Here is a 6485-nt window from a genome sequence, read left to right on the forward strand (position 1 = left end):
CTATTTAATTTCCAATTTTTACACTCTCATTTACAAAATGTTTATCTTAATTTCTGATTGATTGGTCTATCACTGATCGTAGCTCCTAATAATAGCTCTAATGTAATCTAATGATAGTTCTCTCTGTCAAATGCTCTATAAATAAAACTTAAATGTAACCCCTATTTTAAGGATCTCTAATGAATACTTTTATAATGTAAAATAATCACCTTTTAATTTATCTACTTCAGAAGACTGGATTTTGATAAATTGATTTTCTTTAAATGAACAATGGTATCCCCAGTAATAACTTCTCTAACCTTCAGGTATACAGGTTTTCACCAGCTCTCTGTTCATTTAAAAATTAACTCATTAAAATCACCAGCTAATATAATGGTCATTGGTTATGTTTCTCTGAAGCACTATGCAAGATTCTAGACTGGAACCACAGGGCTCCTCACTTTCAGGGCCCTGGTGCTGCAGCTTCTGGCTACTCCTTGGGAAGAGAACTTTCTAAAATGAGTTCTTGCAGAAAGAGCCTGCCCAGCTCCCCTTTCCTCCTCACCTATGGATCTCTCTCTTCTTCCTGGGTCCCTCGATCCCAGCTTCTCTCCAGCTGTGGCCTAGGAAGAAGCTGAAAGACTGGTGGTGGGATCCGCAAATCTGTGGGCATCAGAGTCCCTAGGTGGGAATAAGGGGCCAGGTAGTTGGGGCCCCTATGCTCCCAACCATGGATATGATGTTCCAAGTTTCCCACAATTGCTAGGAAGGGTGACAGTGAAAAAATGATTGATCTGGACTTCAGAATTTGCCAACAAAAAGAATACTATTTTGATGATTCTAACCTCCCATGAGACAAAATTTTTAAAGGAACAGATCAAAATAGATGATCAAATTCAACAGATTAAGCAAACTGACAAAGAGTGTGATGTGACAAGAAGTATTCTAAAGAAATCAAAGACAGAGTTCATGGAAGTTAGTGGGGATAAAACTAAAATCAGAAGATCTCCAAGTAAACCCCTCCCTGAAGTAACAGAGGAGTATAAAAATGAAGTAAAAAAAAAAATAGATCAATCAGTGCTAAAGGTTTTCCAACAGATGCAACGCTTGATGACGTAAAAGAATGGTTACAAGGTAAAGGTCAAATACAAAATATTCAAATGAGAATGTTACATAAAACATTTAAGGGATCAATATTTGCTATTTGATAAGTGTTGAATCTGCCAAGAAGTTTATAAAAACCCCTGGAAAAAATACAAAGATATAGAGCTGCTGATACTCTTCAAGAAAGATAATTATGCAAAAAGAAAAAAAAAAGAAAAGAAAGGCAAGAAGCAAAAAAAAAAAAGTAAAAGATGAAGCAAATGCTAATCAAGAGCAAAAAGCAAGAGATGCTGAATTGAAATCCCTGGATGAAAAGATTGGATGCTTACTAAAAATTTCTGGTTATTTAGATGATCAAACCTATAAAAAAGATTTTTGTACACTTTTCTCTAATCATGGAGAAATAAAATGGATAGACTTCATCAGAAGAGCAGAAGAGGGAATAATCCTACTTAAAGAAAAGGCAAAAGAAGCACTGGACCAAGCTAATGCAGCAAATAATGGAACAAAAGTAAGAACCATAGACATAACATGGGGATTGTTAGAAGAACAGACAAAGAAAGAAGCTTTGAAAAAAATCATTGAGGATTCACAGGAATCCCTAAATAAGTTGAATTCAAAAGGTCAAGTTTTTAAAGAAAAAGGAAGAGGTGATAAGGGTACACCCATTAAAAGAAAAATACAATTCATGGGCAGCTAGATGGCACAGTAGATAGAGCTCCAGGCCTGAAGTCAGGAAGACTCATCTTCCTGAGTTCAAACCTGGCCTCGGACACTTACTAGCTGTGTGATTCTGGGCAAATCACTTAACCCTGTTTGCTTTAGTTTCCTAATCCACAAAATGAGCCAGAAAAGGAAATGGCAAACCACTCCATTATCTTTCCCAAAAAAACCCCAAATGTGGTCATGGGTAATTGGACATGTCTGAAAACGACTGAATATCAACAAACAATTCTAGGGCAAGGAAACAAAATATGATAGTGATGAAGAACAGGAAAATAGTGTTCCTGGAGGATCCCTTAAAAGGGCATGAGAAAAACCTAATACTAAAACAGTTGAAAACAGAAAATGGAACTGGAGAGCAGTGTCTTGACACCCTCCCCCCCCCGCTCTGCAATCTGAAACCGCTTAAAACTTATTTAAAATAAGTAAAAAAATTTTGTGTCAAGACACACACAAAAAAAAATGAAAGCAAGATCCAGTGCATCTCTTACCAATCCAAATGGAATTTGTTAAAGGACATAACCCAGCCATCCATATCCCAAAATAATGAAGAAAGATACTTTCTTGTTAGATCCAGCTTTGAGGAAAAATAAAAAAGCAGTGAACCTTCAGAAACCTTGATCTCTGGAAAAAGAGTGTGATTTGAGAGTGATTTACTTTTGCTTATATGGAGAAAAATCCTTGCTTCAGGCATTACTTAGTGAATTCTCAACTAAATCTAGCCTTGAAGTTTTAGGGATGGTTAATTGGCCAGCGTATACATGGCTATGATTTTGGACAGTTTTTTTGAATTTATGGTAGGTCTTTTGGCCAACTTGGCTTTGATATACATTCAATACCCTCAGTGAACTTAGACAAAAGTGACTATTATCGGGATAGGAGGCATGTAATAGTCAGGTGCTCATAATTTCCCTAAGGATGACACATATTCAATAACCTTGGATGGACAGCCTGCCCAGTGCAGTTACTAACAATTATTTTAAGAATGACCTTGGAAGAAATTTCCATTTTCTTAGAGTGAACAGGAGCTGAAATCCAGTAAAGTTACTTGCAAAATTTACAAAGGGAAGATCACAGTTCAAAGAAAACTGTTAACTTTTAGAATACAAGTACAACAGATAATAATACACTATTTTTAAAATGGCTTTTTAGGAAAGGAATTAGGAAGGGATTCTCCACAAATAGAGTTTGCACTGATAGCTTCAATATGTAATAAGCAATAAATAGATTTGATCCTACCCCAAAGGCATGGTCTATCACTTAGCCTTACTTATAGAGACAAAAATCCATATATCAGTGATAACTACAATTGCAAGGTAGGAAGCAGTCACATAAAGCATTGATGAAGGAGAAGACCAACCAGAACATAAGGAAATGTACCAGAACCAACTAGAGAACCAATCAGAACTCTAGGTCTTCACCATCGACTGCAATGGAACATTAATATTGTCCATCCCTCTATCTTGCTATATGACCATCCCATGTCCTTTGTTTGGTCATATATCTCTCTGATAATATCCTTTACATCATTCTTCCCATTCAATTTATATCTCAGAGAAGAAGAAATCAAGGCCCACAGAATGGGGCCACAGAATAAACAAGTGACTTGCCCAAGCTGACACAGTTAATTAGTAGAAAAAGCAGGAATTTTTGTTGGTAACATGTTATAGTCTATTAACATTCACTGGGCCTTTTCAGTGGCTGTCCCTCATGTCCTCCTCACCTCCACCTCTTGGTTTCCCTGGTTTCTCTAAGACTCAGCTCAGACCCCACTTACGTCCTCTATTCCTTTCCTCTGAGATTATGAATTCTATATACAGCGAATTGTTTGCTGTCTCCACCCATTAGAATGTGAATTCTGTGAGGGCAGGGATTGTGTTTTTTTGGCTTTTTTCATATCCCCAGAACTTAGTAATGTTTCATATTCATTACACACATCGTTGCTGGCCCCCTGGTCTAATCTCTGCAAATTCCTCTTCTGGCTCTGGGTCTGAGCAATAAGACCCTGCCTTGGATCAGAACACTTGGAGACCACTGAAAGTTTGCATATCTCCAGCCAGAACTGCTTCTGAGATCCTAGAATAACACAGCACTCAATATTCTAAGAAAGCAATGAAAGGATTAGCCCAGACTTTCCCTCCAGAAGAGTGCAGAGGTTGACCTTAACATCATTTTCAGAGTCAGCAAGAAGTCTGGAAGAATGAGCAAACAACCAACAAGAAAAAAGAATCTCACCATATAAAACTACTATGGTAACTGGTCTCGAGACAAATCCAGAAGAGAATGACTCCAAAAATCTACAAGCAAGCCTCAAAGGAAAACACAGCTTTGGCACAAATTTAACTAGAATTCCTGGAATAAATAAATCAAATGCTAAAGAAAGAATTTTAAAATGTTTTTATAGATGAAATTAGTGTGCCAGAAGAAAAACTGGAAAAGAAGTGAAGGTATGGAAGACAGAATGAGAAAGGAAATAAACAGCTTTCCAGCAAATTCCCTGAAATCTATAATGTTTGGGTAGAAGGCAATGATTCTGTGAGACAAGAAATATTAAAACAAAGTCAAAAAACTGAACAAATAGAAGAATATATAAGCTATGTCATCACAAAAACATCTGACCTAGAAAATAGACTAAGGAGAAAAAAATTAAGAACCATGGGACTACCTGAATACCATGACCAAAAGAAAAGAGCCTAGATATCATATTCCAAGAAATCTTAAAAGAAAATTGCTCAGATCTCTTGGACACAGGGAGAAAAGAGAAAATAGAATCCACTGCCCACCTTCTAAAGAAATCCCAAAAGGAGAACTCTCAGGAACATTATAGCCAAAATCCAGAGCTTCCATGTCAAAGAAAAAATACTACAAATATCCAGAAAGAAAGAATTCAAGTGCTGAGGAGCCACAGTCAAGATCACACACTATTTATCACCCACCTCTATAAAGGAGCAGAAGCTTGAAATTTGATATTTCAGAGGGCAAAGGGAATCGACTTACAGTCAAGAATAACTTACCCAGAAAAACTGAGTATAATCCTGCAGGTGAAAAAAATGGATCTTTAATGAAATAGAGGACTTCCAAGCATTCCTGACAAAAAGACCAGAGCTGTGTAAAAACTTTGAAATTCAAATAGGAGTTAAGAGAAACATTAAAAGTTGAATACAAATAAACATTCATGAGGGACTAAACACGAATAAATTGCCCACATTCAAATGCGGAAAGATAACATGTGTCCCCTCTGAACCCTATTAATAGGAGTCATATAAGAAATCTAATTAGAAAGGTCTGGGAGTGGTTCTGTTATGTCTTGATGATCTTAAAAGAAGAATGGAAAGGGAGGAGAAGAGGAATATACTGGGTGGGATGATTATCACGTAATCAGGGTACACACGCACATATCTATACAAACATGAGTGGGGAGCAGAGAGGAGCAGCTGCCACTTGAAAGTCACTCTCATCTGAACTGGTTATAGAAGGGAAGAATACACACACATACACAAATACATACATGTAAACAGTTGGATATAGAAAGACATTTCACTCAATGGGAAATAGAATGGAAAGGGGAGAAGGGGGAATTAGAGGGAAGTAGTTTAAGGGAGGGCTTAGTCCTAAGCACAACAAACTCTAACAATGTACAAAAATATTTATAGCTCTTTTTGAGGTGACAAAGAACAAGAATCTGAGGGGGTCCTATAAATTGAGAAAGGGCTGAACAAATTATGGTATATATATGTGATAGAATATTATTGTACTGTAAGAAATTATGATGGTAAGAGATCCAAAGGGAAAACTTATAATGAACCACTGCAGCATGAAGTGGACAGAACAAGGAGAATAATTTATACAATGTCAACAACACAGTAAAGATAAATAACTTTGAAAAAAATTAAGATCTTGAGACTCTGAGTGAGAGGATACATGGAGACACTTAGTAGTAGGGATGGTGGCATTCCTTAGCAAACAGAGCTATAAAGATGCCATCAAGGAGTGTCACAGTTACAATGCCTGTCTATGTGGCCAAGTGCCATAATGCCTGCCCTTCCTGGACTCTCAGACTGGAGTGACCCAGAGCAACAGTTACATCTGTATTGAAAAGCAACACTGTGGTCTGAGACTGGCACCAGGCCAGTGGTATTCCTATCCTTCTCTGCATTGGCAGAAAAAAAACGCCAGGCCCACTTTCTTGAAGGTCTCCCGCTCTGCTTCTCATCCACCAAACCAGACACAGAAGGAAGGACTAATTTCTCAGGCTGGAAGCAGCTCGAGGGCCCTGATGTGCACAAACATCCTAGCAGCTTTAATGATGTTCACCTGGACGGGTCTCAGGTTACCAACCAAGGAAGCAAACCTTGGAGTTCCAGGATGAGGATGAGGTCTGGGTGGATGACCATGAGGAAGATAAATCCAAGCCCAAGCAGGGCAAGGGCAAAGCCAAGGCTAAAGGTGTGAGTAGCAACCTCCAGTAAGTGGGAGAAAGGTCATCCAAGAAGAGTGGGCTTCAGAAGGAGATGCTGGATAATGTACCTGTTTTTTAACTCTACTCAGAGCCAACCTCCAAAATCCCCCTGATGTTCTTCCTCTTCTTGACCTAGACATTCAGCCCTAAAGTGAATTGGAATCCAGTAGGCCCCAATCCAATGCCCCTAAGTTCCTGGGTCATAGATGAGTCACTCAGA

General features: G+C 38.1%; 1 pseudogene; it reads left to right on the forward strand.

Annotated features, from left to right (window-relative positions):
* Window positions 1–270: 270 nt before the first annotated feature.
* LOC114053970 lies at window positions 271–6175 on the forward strand (annotated as a pseudogene).
* Window positions 6176–6485: the final 310 nt, after the last annotated feature.

This window comes from Vombatus ursinus, unplaced genomic scaffold (assembly GCF_900497805.2).
Source record: "Vombatus ursinus unplaced genomic scaffold, bare-nosed wombat genome assembly UNPS02014812.1, whole genome shotgun sequence".
Taxonomy (NCBI): domain Eukaryota; kingdom Metazoa; phylum Chordata; class Mammalia; order Diprotodontia; family Vombatidae; genus Vombatus; species Vombatus ursinus.